The 17,955-nt window shown below is 37.1% G+C and overlaps 1 protein-coding gene across 31 annotated transcripts in view; it reads right to left on the reverse strand.

Annotated features, from left to right (window-relative positions):
* The window catches only part of SOX6 (SRY-box transcription factor 6), a 719,303-nt gene that overhangs the window by 490,452 nt on the left and 210,896 nt on the right, over positions 1-17,955 (reverse strand). The gene's annotated exons all lie outside the window — the stretch shown is intronic.

Here is a 17,955-nt window from a genome sequence, read left to right on the forward strand (position 1 = left end):
TAAAAGGTTTAAAAGACACACCCCAAGCTGTTCTGCTCCTTGCTTTGGAATGTCTAACATGTGATAAATTGGATGATTAGAATTTCATTGGTAAATCCCATTATTTTAAATCTATAAGAGTGAAATGTGTTAAACTCTTTTGTAAGTTTTCTTTCAACCTGAAACACTGTGGCATCTGGAGCTATGCAAATGGACAAAACAGTAAAGCCCTTTTTAATCTTTCCCTGATCAACCAGTGCTGCTTTCTCCAATCACAGCTTTGTGCGTGATATCTTTCTGCTAGCATTTCTTATTTAATTAAAACAGACACTGACAGAAGGACATGGATTAGTACTGTAATGATGCATTTACTTAGATTAATCGGAGGCTCCTTTTAGAGTAATGGCTTAAACAAAGAACAAAAGGAAATTGTTATGAAACAGCCTTTTATCCCAGGCAAAGGTCGCATTATGAGGTTTTTAATTTTGTCAGCTTCTGTTATACTCTGCCTTGCTAGTGGAACAGGAGAAGTGCTTTTACCCCCAATAAAGCCAGTTATTATAAAAACAGCCATTAAAGCTGCAAATTAAAATGTCTGATTTTAAAACAGGTTACTTAGCTTTCAGAATCCTCTAATTAGCATGTTGTACATTGTTGTGCAGAAAAGAAGACTAAAATGCTAATGACCTACCGCCAGGTGACCACACTGCTGTGCAAAATAATAAGGACCTTTCCAAGTAATATGATGAATTAACCAAGTACAGATCCCCCATGCAGCAGCACCCCTTCTCTGAGTACAGGTCCAGATGAATGCAGGGCCATAACTGTTAAGATGTGTTCAGTAACACCCTGCCTTGGTCCAGGCGCCTCTGATTCTCAGTCAGCTACTTTTTATATATTCACTAAAAAGCAGACTTATTTCTACCACAAAAGAAAGTGAATGAAATAGCAATACTATATAAAGAGTCTGAAAATAGAAAAGACAATAGTCTTTTGATTTCAAAGCACAAAAAATTAAACTACCATGCCCCTAACAACACTATCTCTTTGCTCTTTTCCTCAGATCTTTCCCCTACTCTAATATATTGCACTTACAGAGTATAACAATGGGAATTAAGGTTTTAAAGCTCAGTCTTCAATTACATTTACTTTTATACTACACTGTCTCTAAATGATCCAAAGTAAATCCAGTTTTCCTTTTCCTAGCCTCACACTTCCCCTGTTTTACTTACTCCACCCACCACCACCCTTCTCTGTAGTCAAAATTTGCTCTGGAAAAAGGATATATTGGCATTTGTGTTTCTTATCATATGAATTTAACTCAATTACTTGTACTACGTTCATTTTCTGCCTGGTCTTTCTTTATGGACTGAATGATTCTGTGCCTCTGTAAGTCTAACAAAAATTAGCTGAATATACACATTAGGTGGGGCTTCCCAGGTGGCTCAGTGGTTAAAAAAAAAAAAATCCACCTGCCAAGCAGGAGACACAGATTCGATTACTGGGTTGGAATGATCCCCTGGAGAAGGAAATGGCAATCCATTCCAGTATTCTTGTCTGGGAAATGCCATGGACAGAGGAGACTGGCAGGTGACAGTTCATGGGGTCACAAAGAGTCAGACATGACTTAGCAACTAAACAACAAAATATTCTTGGAGGAGGGGTTATTTCCAGAGTTCCAAAAATAAACCTGCCAAGAAAACATATTCCACCTTAAATCAAATCTTACCCAAGTATCACTGAGTGGCTGGATCTACTAATTTCTTGAAGTCAACATGAAACATATATTGTTTTTAGAGCAACAAGAAGAAGAATCTCAGGATCATCTGTGACATTTGGTCAGTTGAGTCTCTAAAACCACCTGAGGTTGTTTCACTTCTCTATAGCCACACGAATGTTGCAGGTTCAAACCACCCCGAAACTCAGAGGCTTGATAAAAGCATTGTTTAGTTCATGTGTTTGAGGACTAGCTGGATATTTCTTCTGGCTTTAACTGAGCTCACCAACATGTCTTACAGTTGGCTGGCTTTTGGCTGGCCTAGAATGGCCTTTGATAGGACAACTAGAGTATTGTGACTCCACTCTATATATCTCATCCTTCAGCTTATTGGCCCAGGCTTTTTCCTTTCTTGTGGACAGACAAGGACAAGAGTGTAAATAGAAATGCACAAGTGCTTTTTGCAAACCTCTACTTGCATCACATTTACTAACATGACATCAGCCAAAGCAAGTTAAGTGATGGATCCCAGAAGCAAGAGGTGAGACAGAATGCCCTATCCAGAGTAGAAAGGGCACTCTAGAGCCTCATGGCAAAGGTCACAGATACAAAGAAGGATTAAGAAGAATTGGGGCCTTTAAGACAATCTATCTTAGCAAAGAAGTCCAGGTCATTTTGATGATTCCCCAAATTCTTAAGTAGAAGTTCCTGCTTTGTTCCTTTTTAACTAATTTAGTCTAGATGGCTACTCAAAACTGATATTTTTATTTCAATAAGTGACATAAACATTTTAAAACAATTAACAACCTCACCTCACTTATACCCATTGATTTTCAACTTAAAAATTAAAAAGTTAATTATAAAATAAGACCTTCACCATTTATTTTTGCTTACCAACTTGTGATGACTCAGTTATTCTTTGATAAAAAGTTTCAAAACTACAAACCTCTGTCTCAGAAGCCTCACTTCCATCCAGAGAAGCAGCTAAGTCTGAGGAAATATCTAGTGGATGCTGGACCCAGAATTTTCTTCACTACCTGTCAGAAAGCATAAATGTTCCACTTCACAGAATATCAGCATCCAGTATATCAGAGTCCTTCAGCACAGCAGACATAGCCACAATAGCAGTGCTTTAAAAAAAAAATGTCCTGAAGCCAGACCCTTTAGCACGCATATCCCTATTATTTTTCTAATTTCTCTGACTGTGAAAAAGGAAAGCAAAGAAAATCTTTGCTCTCACAGGGCTATATGACAGAGTATGTCCTAGGATATGATTAAGAAACTAATTTTAAATTCTACAAATTCTCTATTTCTGGCTGTATGAAGCAAAAAATCAATGAAGTATTCATGGTGGCTACATAAATTTCCCATAGTTAATATGGCAGGGGCCTTACACATAGTTCTAGGGAGATACCTAGACCCAGTTACCAGTCTTTCCACGCAGAAACACTTGTCCATTAGGAGAAGGAGTGATTACTGGGCAGAATTCCTAACCCCTGTGGCAAAGGAGATACTATCCTATATAGTATCACTCAACAATTATCCCTGTGAGCAATTAAAATAACCAGTGAAATGGGTCTCCAAAAGGAGCCTTCAGCCATTCCTTCATTCGAGCCAGCACTGACAATGAGTGCTGCCGATGCTGGCGTTAACACCCAAAGAACAAGAAAAGAAAGGCCCGCAGAGCTCGATCTTGGATCCAAAGATATTAAAAAGGAAACTAAATGACATGGAGAAAACTAGCCTAAGAATTACACAATTAATGAAGAACAGGAAAAAAAAATAGCATAATAAAATGCCTTTTAATCCCCTTTTGTTTTTCCACATTCCTGTACAACTCATTTCAGTAATAATTTTGTTTAAAAGTGATGCCCTCAATTATCATTTGTCTTTATAAACAAGGATGATACCTGGCAAGAATGCAGTTTGCACTGGTTTTCTAATGTTTTGATCAACCAAATCTTCTCACCTGGTCTTCAGCAAATATTAATCATTATAGCAGTGATCCAAGGCCATGGAACAGAGCAAAGCTAATAGGGTCCATATAAGAATCAAGACAAGCATTGTGCCCTCATTAACACTGGGTTCTAAATAAACAATAGGCCCAAGTTCAGAGAGCTGTACTAATTCTTCTCAATAGAAGCAGCTTGAGTTTAACTCAAAAGTTCCTTTTAAAGTCTCTTTGTTTTGACAGAAAGGCAAAAAGAAAAAAACAAAAGCAACTCAATATCAGAAAAGGAAAGAGCCCTAGAAAACAAGGATGAAAAAGGAAAGCTTGAATTCCTTAAGAACATAATCTTTGAATATCTAGTACCTGGTATACAGTAAGTGCTCAAAAGCTCTCTGTTTAATTAAATTGTGATACATTTAGAAGAACAGATAAGGACAGAAGAAAGTAAGCACCTCTTTTGTAAGAAACTGCATCAGTAGTCATACCAGATATTCAGAAAGCCCAAACTTGGGAGTTTTTAACATTTGTGTTGAATTGTTTTCATAGGATAAAATGAGATGAAACCTAGATCGAATTATACGTGGAGCCACACCTAACTTTTCAGACTTTTTTACAGAGATAAAAATCTGACTAAAATTAACTCCAAGGAGAAACTTGAAGGAAGAAAGATGTCATAAACAGCTTAATGCAACCAATGGGGTAATTGTGGAGCCTGAAAGAGAAGCTCTATCACTTTGCCTATTAAAGGGCACTAAGAATCAGCCCTGGGATTTCTTTGGAAGGAATGATGCTAAAGCTGAAACTCCAGTACTTTGGCCACCTCATGCGAAGAGTTGACTCCTTGGAAAAGACTCTGATGCTGGGAAGGATTGGGGGCAAGAGGAGAAGGGGACGACAGAGGATGAGATGGCTGGATGGCATCACCGACTTGATGGACGTGAGTTTGAGTGAACTCTGGGAGTTGGTGATGGACAGGGAGGCCTGGCGTGCTGCAATTCATGGGGTCGCAGAGTCGGACACGACTGAGCGACTGAACTGAACTGAACTGAAGGACATAAATAGACTAAGTGGAATGTATTTAAATCTCAGTCATGTTCAGTTCCACCTTTGGTTTGGGAGACTTTTTCAATGTTCAGGTAAGCATTCTCTGATAATATATTCCCTAATCAATGTCATCAACCTGCTCTCCTCTTATCCCATTGATCACCCCACAGGTCTGCCAAAAATATTCAGAGATAAACACCAAAGTAAATGCACTGCTATGACACAGACTATACAGGCAACTTCCATGCTTCATCAACGTTTTCTCTATCCCCAAATTCCCCCACAAATTCACAACCCTCTCCACCAAAAAGCAGCTATCTTAGGTTGATGTTTCAAAATATTTTAAGGATAAAATATTTTTCCTCCTACTTAGAGTTTAAACTTAAATGTCTCTAGTAGAGGTAATACTATGAGTTCTTTTCACACTAAGATGTATATGACTTCCAACTCATTTTATAAAGTCAGGATATCCTTGATTCTAAAATGAAGACATTATAAAAAGGGAAAATTAAAAATATCTCATTTATGAACACAAATGCAAAAATCTATTAAATAATAACTAATCTTATAGTATAAATGAAAATCCTTCAAGAATAAATATGTTTTAATCCTAATAATCCTAGATGGTGCAGAAAATCTGCCAAGAATACATGTTCACAGATTAAAGAAGAAAAATTCTATTGAGCGACTGAACAACAATGTGAAACCATACTTTTTTCTATTGTTTTAATATAAATGTGATTTTTAAATTTAACCAAATAATAACAACAATGAAAGTGTATTGGGCTTCCCTAGTGGCTCAGACAGTAAAGCGTCTGTCTGCAATGCAGGAGACCCAGGTTCGATCCCTGGGTTGGGAAGATCCCCTGGAGAAGGAAATGGCAGCCCACTCCAGTATTCTTACCTGGAAAATCTCATGGATTGCAGAGCCTGGTAGGCTACCATCCATGGGGTTGCAAAGAGTTGGACACGACTGAGCGACTTTGCTCACTCACTCACATGTGACCACTACAGTATACTATCCTGTGAGTAGGTTTGGGTAGGGGAAATAAATAGACAGTGAGTGACAAAAGAGAGCAAGATCACCACATAGAAAGGTTATAGTAAGAAGAAAGGAATGGATACTAGAAACAGGCTTTTCCCAGAAATTTTATTCATTTTAAATTTTATTTAATGTGGGCTGCAAAGATGGAGGTCATTAGAGGAAAAGAGAAATCCTTCAGAATGATAAATAAAACTTCAAAATCCACTACCTCAGAAATCCACTCATGCAACCAAGTGTGCCTGCCATACCAAATGTGCTATTGTCTGCAAGAACTCTTAAAGGTTAAGACTTCACAACATTGACTTGTTCTCAAAATAGTTCTAATGAAGACCTTACTCTTGTGAACTAGTTAGCACCTTAACTTCTGAACATGATAATTTCCTAATGAGAATATCAATACCCAAGAGACTAAGAGCTGAGGCCTTTTAATCTGAGGAACACATGTGCAATATATAAGAATTAGAGAGAAATCAGTGCCAACTCTGACCTTGGCACTTAAGGTCTGCCAAGTAAAAAGACCAAATTGATTGCAATTATGAATCCTTAAATGGCAGGAAGGAAAGAAAGAAGACAAAGAATCTTATTTTAATGTTTCTTTTTAAATTTTGCTAAGCAACAATGTCATACTATAAAATGGTCCAGCATGTTTTTAAGAGAGATGGTCAAATATCAACCTACTCTTTACATAGATATTTCAAACAATGTGAAAGACAAATAAAATGGAAACCTCCTAAAAGGTTATGTATTAAATATAAATTTAAAACACTACCCATTTAAATGCAATTTACCAAAGTCAAGTAGAATTTGTATAACTGTATTTGGAGAGTAAAGTTTCTTTCAAATTTAGATTATTTTTTTCTACGAAAACAGTAAAACTTGTACTGTGATATCCATTTCTGTTTTGTAATTTCCAAACTGGTGAGAAGATCTCTAACTTGAAGTGAATCCATTAAAGTTTATCTTAAGTAGAATTATATATTAATGAATAAGATTAACATATGAAAATGTACCAAACAGAGGATATTTCTTCAGATCATAGGTAAATAAAGTACTTTCTCCATTTCCTGCCCAAGTTGTGAATCTAACTGCAATAGATAAGTTAATAAAAATTTCAACTACTTTTATTTAGAAAAAAGGAAAATTGCTTTTTTAACCTATAAAAAAATTCATAAACTTGTTCTATTTTCAAAACAAAATAAACTTAAAATCTGGAACTTATCAAGCTATATCACTTCACTTGCACTTTCTTTTTTGGCTATACTAAAATTACTATAGTAGAAACTATTCTTATTTAAACTGTAATGACTTTCATCATATCCCCCATACTCATTCACACTCATGGGATAAATAAATTACACATTGAGATGAGTCAATTGGTATAAAAATATTTCACCAAATCACATGTATACATCCACCTTATGAGTCGTGCGTCAGTTGTGCAATTCTGATTGCGTGTTAGAACACTTGTAGTTTTAAGTGATAAAAACCCAACTCAAAGTAGTTATATCAAAAAATAATTTATTGAATCAACATAACTGAAAGTCTTGGCTTCTGACACAGTGGATCCTGTGCTAAAGTGATGTAATTAGGAGTTGGTCTCTCCTCTTCTCTCAGGCAGGTTCTCCTGCTTCAAGGGCAAACATGGCTAGCAGAAATTCCAGGTTAACAATCACAGTAAAATGACTATGGTCTTTTCCCAGTAATACCAGAAAAGATCCCAGATTAAGTCCCATTGGCGTGGCTTGGATGACATGCTTATTTCTGAACAAATCGTGTGGCCATGAATATGAAATGCCCACTCCCCATGACTTGGGAAGGTAAATAGCATTACCTCAATCACATTTACTAAAAATGAAAGAAAGTTGTTCCCCAAAAGAAAATAAGTGTGCTTTTTCCAGGGAAAATGCTAGACAGGGAATATAGTAAATGATCTGTTAGTTATGAGTTTCTTTTTCCAATAATTATTACAGTGAGGTAACTTCAGAGGGGGAAAAAACAACTGCAAGCTCTTCATGCAATAGTAGTTGCAAAGATTTCTTTGAGTTGCTTTTAGCAGTCCCAAAGATGAATAAAAATTATGACACTAGCCATTCTTAAGACAAATGAGAACAAAAAATTTTTCTTTTGATAATTTTAGTTCCATTCCCTTACTTCAGAGGGAGCTATCCCAAAGTACTCTTTCAATCCTTAGCATTGTTAGGTTTAAATTCTTAGAATACTTGCAAAGATTTATAGAGGCCTATCTTCAGCTACTGTTTCTAGAAATTTCATTCATGGGTCCCTGAGAACTACAAACACTGCTTTGGAGCCCAGGTATAAACATATTTCTTTATGAGGTCAAGCAAACCAACAACTTTATTTTGAATGTAGCTCCCATATAACTTAACTCATTCATCTTAATTTTTATTTGAAAATATGTCTACATTTTTAAATGCATATGCCACAAAAGAATAATATATTAAACATAAAGAGCAATATGCATAAGGACCTGGAATGTTAGGTCCATGAATCAAGGCAAATTGAAAGTGCTCAAACAGGAGATGGCAAGAGTGAACGTCAACAATCGAGGATTCAGCGAACCAAAATGGACTGGAATGGGTGAATTTAACTCAGATGACCATTATATCTACTACTGGGGGCAGGAATCCCTTAGAAGAAATGGAGTAGCCATCATGGTCAACAAAAGAGTCCAAAATGCAGTACTTGGATGCAATCTCAAAAACAACAGAATGATCTCTGTTTGTTTCCAAGACAAACCATTCAATATTACAATAATCCAAGTCTATGCCCCAACCAGTAATGCTGAAAAACTGAAGTTGAAAGGTTCTACGAAGATCTGCAAGACCTTTTAGAACTAACACCCAAGAAAGATGTCCTTTTCATTATAGGGAAATGGAATGCAAAAGTAGGAAGTCAAGAAACACCTGGAGTAACAGGCAAACTTGGCCTTGGAGGATGGAATGAAGCAGGGCAAAGGCTAATAGAGTTTTGCCAAGAGAACACACTGGTCATAGCAAACACCCTCTTCCAACAACACAAGAAAGACTCTACACATGGACATCACCAGATGGTCAACACTGAAATCACACTGATTATATTCTTTGCGGCCAAAGATGGAAAAGCTCTATACAGTCAGCAAAAACAAGACCGGGAGCTGACTGTGGCTCAGATCATGAACTCCTTATTGCCAAATTCAGACTGAAATTGAAGAAAGTAGGGAAAACCACTAGACCATTCAGGTATGACCTAAATCAAATCCCTTATGATTATACAGTGGAAGTGAGGGATTTAAGGGACTAGATCTGATAGATAGAGTGCCTATGAACTATGGACAGAGGTTCGTGACATTGTACAGGAGACAGGGATCAAGACCATCCCCCTGGAAAAGAAATGCAAAGAAAGCAAAATGGCTGTCTGAGGAGGCCTTACAAATAGCTGTGAAAAGAAGAGAGGTGAAAAGCAAAGGAGAAAAGGAAAGATAAAAGCATCTGAATGCAGAGTTCCAAAGAATAGCAAAGAGAGATAAGAAAGCCTTCCTCAGCGATCAATGCAAAGAAATAGAGGAACACAATAGAATGGGAAAGACTAGAGATCTCTTCAAGAAAATTAGAGATACCAAGGGAACATTTCATGCAAAGATGGGCTCCATAAAGGACAGAAATGGTATGGACCTAACAGAAGCAGAAGATATTAAGAAGAGGTGGCAAGAACACACAGAACTGTACAAAAAAGATCTTCATGACCAAGATATCACAATGGTGTGATCACTCACTTAGAGCCAGACATCCTGGAATGTGAAGTCAAGTGGACCTTAGAAAGCATCACTACGAACAAAGCTAGTGGAGGTGATGGAATTCCAGTTGAGCTATTTCAATCCTGAAAGATGATGTTGTGAAAGTGTTGCACTCAATATGCCAGCAAATTTGGAAAACTCAGCAGTGGCCACAGGACTGGAAAAGGTCAGTTTTCATTCTAATGCCAAAGAAAGGCAACGCCAAAGAATGCTCAAACTACAGCACAATTGCACTCATCTCACATGCTAGTTAAGTAATGCTCAAAATTCTCCAAGCCAGGCTTCAGCAATATGTGAACCATGAACTTCCAGATGGTCAATCTGGTTTTAGAAAAGGCAGAGGAACCAGAGATCAAATTGCCAACATCCAATGGATCATGGAAAAAGCAAGAGAGTTCCAGAAAAAAACATCTACTTCTTCTTTATTGACTATGCCAAAGCCTTTGACTGTGTGGATCACAATAAACTGTGGAAAATTCTTAAAGAGATGGGAATACCAGACCACCTGACCAGCCTCTTGAGAAATCTGTATGCAGGTCAGGAAGCAATAGTTAGAACTGGACATGGAACAACAGATTGGTTCCAAATAGGAAAAAGAGTGCGTCAAGGCTGTATATTGTCACCCTGCTTATTTAACTTAAATGCAGAGTACATGATGAGAAACACTGGGCTGGAAGAAGCACAAGCTGGAATCAAGATTGCTGGGAGAAATATCAATAACCTCAGATGTGCAGATGACACCACCCTTATGGCAGAAAATGAAGAGGAACTAAAAAGCCTCTTGCTGAAAGTAAAAGAGGAGAGTGAGAAAGTTGGCTTAAAGCTCAACATTCAGAAAATGAAGATCATGGAATCTAGTCCCATTACTTCATGTCAAATAGAAGGGGAAACAGTGGAAACACTGTCAGACTTTATTTTTTGGGCTCCAAAATCACTACAGATGGTGATTGCTCCTATGAAATTAAAAGACGTTTACTCCTTGGAAGGAAAGTTATATCCAACCTAGATAGCATATTCAAAAGCAGAGACATTACTTTGCCAAATAAGGTCTGTCTAGTCAAGGCTATGCTTTTTCCTGTGGCCCTATATGGATGTGAGAGTTGGACTGTGAAGAAAGCTGGGTGCCAAAGAATTGATGCTTTTGAACTGTGGTGTTGGAGAAGACTCTTGAGAGTCCCTTGGACTGCAAGGAGATCCAACCAGTCCATCCTATAGGAGATCAGCCCTGGGTGTTCTTTGGAAGGAATGATGCTGAAGCTGAAACTCCAATACTTTGGCCACCTCATGGGAAGAGTTGACTCATTGGAAAAGATCCTGATGCTGGAAGGGATTGGGGGCAGGAGGAGAAGGGGATGACAGGATAAGATAGCTGGATGGCATCACCGACTCGATGGACATGAGTTTGGGTAAAATCTGGGAATTGGTGATGGACATGGAGGCCTGGTGTGCTGTGATTCATGGGGTCGCCAAGAGTCGGACACGACTGAGCAACTGAACTGAAACTCTTATTGTTCATTTGTATCTTGAATGTTATCATCAAATACTTTTGTGAAAGAAGGATTTTTACATGAGAAAATGGAAGTTAAGTATAAATGCACATAAAGTCGGGAGAGAATGAAAGGGCAAAGAGTAGCTGAAGCATCAAAGGCAATATTCATTTTATGCATATGTTCAGATCACTGACTGTGAGCAAATTATTGTGCTGGAGATGATACAAAAAAAGAATAACCAAGCACAGTCCCCACTCCAAAGGTGAATAGAAGAAATATGAGCAGTAATGGTGAGGGTGACATGTCAGTTCTTTTCCTGCCCCAACATTACATGCACCAATTTTTTCTCAGGGCCCCCCCACAATAAATAACTTCACATTTTTTAATGTTTTATTCAACTCGTTTGCTAATTCAAGAAATTACTTCTTCTGTAACTCCCAGGATAGCATAGAAGCAGTAAAAGCAATCAACATATATAAGAGAAGCTAAATTTAAGAAAAGCAACACATATTAGGTAATTTATTAAAAGGATTGAGAGTGTGGATTTTTGCAATTTTTAATTAACTCAATAAGTATATAATGAGTGCTTATTGAATAGTAGGTACTATGTAGTCATGTAAGTTATTTAAGATGAATTTGACTTGATATCACTGCCCTCCAAAAACCACTTTTGATTAGAAACTAAGGAGTATCCACAGAAATTACTAAAAAAGACAAATTATAAAAAAGTACAAAAAGAGAAATGCAAAATACTGGGAGTACAAATGAAGTGAAATCAGAGAAGACTATAGGAGTGGGCCTTAAAACATGGAAAGAAATCCTACAAGTAAATATGTTCGTTAGAAGTGTTTTACACAGAGGAAGGATATGAAATATACCAGAAAAATACACACTGCTTCTATACCAATTAGTTCAAAGGCATCCAAAAAAATTTAGATGAATATATCCTATTAATACAAGCTATTTTTAATATCCTACACCTTTTTAATACATAGCATTACTAAAATTAAAAGCTTTTGAAAGTTATAAATAATGCATGCTAGAATACTTTGGCAGTCGTCATGTTCACAATGTAAAAAGAATGAGACTCTTTATATACTATCTGTGTCAGGCATTATATGCCAAAGATATCCAAGATGCATGCTCAATTTTTTATTACTTACATTTCAGCAGATGAGAAATAATATATGAAGTGAGCCTCCCATACCTAATAGAAAGTACATTTTAATGTTTGAGAGGCTGGACTTATACATTAACTTCCTAACTGTTCAGGTAAAATCTTTATCTCTTCACCATAAAAAAAATTAGGCCTTTGTTACTTTGTGGCCAGCAAATAAAATATATACCATTTATGCAAATATATCATTCCTTTTTTGTATTTAACACAAAAATAACACAGGCAGAATAAGCTATCGATCATAAAGGACATCAGCAAACCTCAAGATTATGTCAGTATAAATGGTATGCTGCTAAGCTGCTAAGTCACTTCAGTTGTGTCCAACTCTGTGCGACCCCATGGACGGCAGCCCATCAGGCTCCCCCGTCCCTGGGATTCTCCAGGCAAGAACACTGGAGTGGGTTGCCATTTCCTTCTCCAATGCAGGAAAGTGAAAAGTGAAAGTGAAGTCGCTCAGTCGTGTCCGACCCTCAGCGACCCCATAGACTGCACCCTTCCAGGCTCCTACATCCATGGGATTTTCCAGGCAAGAGTACTGGACTGGGGTGCCATTGCCTTCTCCTATAAATGGTATGGCATTGGGCAAAATAACAGTAAAAAGAACCTAGGAAAAAATAATGTCTCCTGACGCTGGGTTAAAAGAGTAAAGCCTTGAGGAAGGCTAATGGAGTTTGGGGATAGTACCTTGATTTTAAACAAAGCATTAAATTCAGCACATGTGACTTCCCAAGAGATTTTTTTCCCAATATGTTGATATTTAAAGAACACATACTCATTCCACTAGCCTACCTCTCCTTGCAGTGAACATGATCACAAGGTTTTCTCCATAAGTTGTTAGCAGGACAGTTGGTTAAAGGAGAGCTGGAGACACTGTCACGTATAATGTAGCCAGTTTGAAAAACCCATCTTCACATTTAGAAACAAGTGCAGAATATGGAATTCATAATAAGAATTAATAGAAAGAAAATGCATGCCCAGAAAAAGAGAACCTCCTACCAAGCTTCCTGTAGACCGACATGTCAACTTTTCCTTATGGTCAGCCTCATGCTTCTAGCATTATTCCTTAGCAAAGGAAGTAGAAAACTTCATATAGTTACAGGATTTTTCCAAGATACCTTCTAATTTTTTCTAGTACTATAAAATTATTTATTCAGAAACCTAGTCAGTTTTCCAAGTATGACATTTTAAAAGATCTCAGTGCCTTCCAAAATATCAAATTTGGAAACCTGGATGTCACCTGACAATCCTTGGAAACAACTGATGGCTAACTTGTATCAGCTAGAGAAGTAAAACCATGTCCAAAACCTTTTAAAATAGGGCCTCCTCATTTCAACATGTTACCAGTTAAACCCAGAATTTGAGCTTCAAGTGTCCACAACACTAAATCATTCCCAATTACATGTTTCAAGAAATTTACACCCTCTTCTCACATCAAAATCTCTACTTTCTCACTGATCTACTCAATTACTCATCCCTCAAATATTTACTGGATGCTCACTATTTATCTGCCAAGTACTGTAAGTGACAAGAAACCAGAAGGCTAAAGGGGCTATAGAATTTGTGGCAGAGCAGTGGGGTCCCATGGAGCCACTAACCAAATACTCTAAATCTGAGCTAGTAACTGGATGGGTAGAGTAGCAGACACAGAGACAAATACATTATAAAAACAAGGTCTTCTACCTCCCTGAACCACCAAATGAAGGGTCAGAACTGCTTATGTGAATCTGATGACCCATATTTGTGCTCTTGATATTGGACCAATTCACCTACTTTAAAGAAGCAAGACTTGCTGGGAAAACTGAAGTATTGTTCTGCTTGAAGAGAGGAAGTGAGCTGCTTTTGATGAGAAGGAACTACACAATAAGATGTAGAACTGAAAAATTCAAATATGCTTTCAAAAAAAATCTACAGATTGGCCCCTTGAAGCCAACAACGATTATCAAATTGATGAGAAAGCTAATGGCAAAATATTTACTTTGGATTCCATCCAGATCGTAACTGCAATGCCTATGAGCCCATCCACACTCCTGGCCCATCCCATCAACCAGTGGCATATAGCATTTCCTATCTGAAAGACCATACACCAGGCTAGAATGTAACTTAATTCAGCAAAAATACACAACTACTATGGGGTTGCTGCTGCTGCTGCTAAGTCGCTTCAGTCGTGTCTGACTCTACATGACCCCACAGACGGCAGCCCACCAGGCTCCCCTGTCCCCGGGATTCTCCAGGCAAGAACATAGAGTGGGTTGCCATTTCCTTCTCCAATGAGTGAAAGTGAAAAGTAAAAGTGAAGTCACCCAGTCGTGTCCGACTCCTAGCGACCCCATGGACCACAGCCCACCAGGCTCCTCCATCCATGGGATTTCCCAGGCAAGAGTACTGGAGTGGGGTGCCATGGTTAGTAAGTGGTAAAGAGGTCAGGAAGATCCTTGGCAGGCATTTACAGTCCCCAGCCAGTTCAGGCTTCTGCCTAACAGATGATGCCACAGTTTGGAGGATTTAAAAGGATTCTCTTCTCCAAGAGGACTAAAGTCTACACTAAAAATAAAGAAAGATGGAATAGGATAAGAACCAGAATACAGTAGAGGGAAGCAGGAAGAGAAAAATACTTTACTACAAATTTCCAACAACTTAATTTGGAGGGAAAAAAATTCTATTTTAGAATACACTTCTAATTCTCATACTTGAATATATTCTTATTTTTAAAAAGCTAAATGCCCCAACCACTTTGATAAGATAGATATTAGTATACCCACGAAGTACAATGCCCTAAACTTATGCAGATACTAGTACAAAGAAGTTGCCCACAATTTGAATGCTTCCAATTTTTTAATTCAAAGTGATCTCCATTTTAAACTCTCTTGGTTTTATAATTTTTAAGTACTTTGCCCATTATAAATTATTTCTCTTAAGTTTATTCTGTAACAAGCTTTCACTCAATGGGTAAATCATTTTGAAATGTTATCCAAACAAACTGAAACTCCTGATGTCAGAGCTTTAAAACGCATGATGAAAATATGAAAGAAAAATGTGCATTTCCTGGGATATTCATCCAGTCGGTCCTTGTATATCCATCTATGCTTATGAATGCCGAGAATCTTTCATTTTATGGGACTGTCAATGACATCTAAAAATGTATCCACCCGCTTATACCATCACATCCCAGTAAAGCTATTAAAATTGATGCCCAGAAGATAGGGATCATGTCAAAGAACAAAGAGATTTGATCTCAAATACTATGTAAGTAGAAAGTATTTCTCTACCTCCTTCAAATCAAAATCCATAAAATAATTCTAAACAAGTGATGTAGTAGTTATCATTAATTTATTTTCCTCTGCTTTGTAACACAACAAGAAGCCAAAATAGCCTGCAATCCAAATGCACTGTGAGAGAAGATTGGAGAATTGAAGATCAAGAATTATGATCTTGAGAACCTGGCACCACAAGGTAACTCAAAACAAATACCATCGAATGCTTCTACCATCAAGGCAGAATGTAACAATCAGTGTTAAGAAAAGTGCATCAGGAATAAGAGAAAGGAAAAGAAGTGACAAATGTCTACCCTGAAGCTGGCTTGAATCTGGCAGGCTTCCTCAAATGTTCCTAATAGCATTCAATGGGCCAGATATCCTTGGCTCTCTCTCATCTATTATTTTAGGATTAAAAAAAGCAATGGTAGACAAAAAGTGTACACTGTGGGTTAAGGAAGAAGGGGACTTGGACGCCAGGCTTCAAAGAGTTAAGCACAAGCACCTTTAACTAATATGGAAAATTAAACAGAAATTTTTTACAAGCTGGCACCCACTTACATAATGAGATGCATTGTCAGTCCTCACTAAGTGAAATATTTGTGTTGCCATGCAGCTAAACAAATGCCTTTTTTCACTTTCACTGAAGGCAGCCTCCCACTTGTATTTCTCTGAACCGCAGAGGCAGGCCTCACTGGGTAACATGTGTAGCCTGGGCAGCATGTTTCCTGCTGCCCCACAAAAGAAGTATTTATATTAACATTCCAGATATGTGGGGAATTATAGAAACTCCACACATTAAAGCCAATGTAAAATTTCTGCTACTTTAATATCTTCACTTTTGAATCAATGCAACTTGGCACAGAATGAAATAATACAGTAGCATTAAAATCACTAAACATTCAAGAATGTGACAACATTTTTTTCACGTCATTTGCACATTACTATTCATAAGCTATGGCAATTTCCTATATAAAATATGATGAATTCACAAGTACGATTATCAAATTTATGGTGTGTGCTTACTACACCACACATTACAGTTTTGTAGCTTATTTGCCCTGAAGTAACAAAGATTTGCATAGAATTTAGATGAGTATGGTCTATACAAACTATAGTTAAAATATTATTACAGTTATACGCTTTTCTATATAAACCAGTAAAAAAATCATATTTCATTCTTCTTTAGGGCAGTATTTTATTACAATTAAATGAAAAGCTTATCTCTGCTATTTCTCTGAAAACAAAGTCAAGACCAAAAGAGACAGTTCAAGAATTAGACCTGAAAACCATAGTGAGAAATTTTAAAAATAGAAAATTGTCAAGCCTAATTAAAGCCTAAAGCCTAACTAACTCAAAGCCTAACTAAATACCTTGCTTTATCTCTAGAATAAGAGTATTGTTCCTCTGAAAAGCAAATAAAAATAAAAAGCCTTCCCAAGTACCTAACATAATGATGATGAAAAAACAATAGCTGAATTTTTCTTGTTATTAAACTGCTGTTTAAAGTAACCTGGAATTTTAAATCCCATTTCCAGATGCCCTTCCCATACTTACCATCAGTACCATAGTAATAGCTGATCTTAGCTGCCTAATTCAACATAGGATTCCCCCAAATTTTTTAAGTGGTTTTCACATAGTTCAAAGGCAGAGCATATTCCCAAGAGATATTCTCTTTGGATCTGAGACGCATTCTTACATTACAGAAAAAAAATAACGTTATGGATTTCTAATATTTTTCTGAGATTTCTCAAGGTGAATCAGACTCGAGTGAAATTCTCTGTCTTTAAACATGACTTGGGAAATAACATTCTTTCTTGAAAAATTGACAGTTGTCACAAAGGCAGTTGTTCTCTTCTTACTCTGACATTTTAGGCTCTTGCTCTAGTGAAAAGTTAAACCATGTTGTTGTTGGTTGAAAAAAAAAAAAGCAAGACAAAAGAATTTTGGATGGAAGGAAGGAAGGGAAGGAAAAATAAGAAATTAATTCTTTAATCCCAGGGTGAATATAAATTGAGGAAAAGATCAAAAAAGTGACTAAGATTGATGTGCTATAATTATTTACATTTTTAAAGGAAGGCTTTTTTTCCTTCTAGTCTGATTAAGGCCTGCATTTGCTTTCCATGAGTATTTGAGAAAAACTTCATAGACCCTTTCAACTTGAGACAACAGCAACAAGCTGCATTTTCCAAAGGGAACTCTAAAATTAAGTGAAAAATGTGTATTTCTTTCCATTATCATTAAATTTCAACACTGAAGTTGACATCTAAAGATGAATTGTTTCTGTGGCAAAGGGGTATGTTCAAAACAGCTTCCCAAATATATGCAAGTGCATCTTGGCAGAACGCTGTCTAGTCTAGTAGTGTTAACCTCCTCTAGAGAAAGACAGCTGGGGAAGGAGGCAATTAAAAGCAAGATTGTGATTCTAGAAGATTCCTCATAAACTAGTTTTTTTTGTTTTTTTTTTTTCTCTTCAGTGATAGGACTCCCTGTATTAAGGTATCTATG

The sequence above is a fragment of the Bos mutus genome, chromosome 15, assembly GCF_027580195.1.
Source record: "Bos mutus isolate GX-2022 chromosome 15, NWIPB_WYAK_1.1, whole genome shotgun sequence".
NCBI classification, from domain to species: Eukaryota; Metazoa; Chordata; class Mammalia; order Artiodactyla; family Bovidae; genus Bos; species Bos mutus.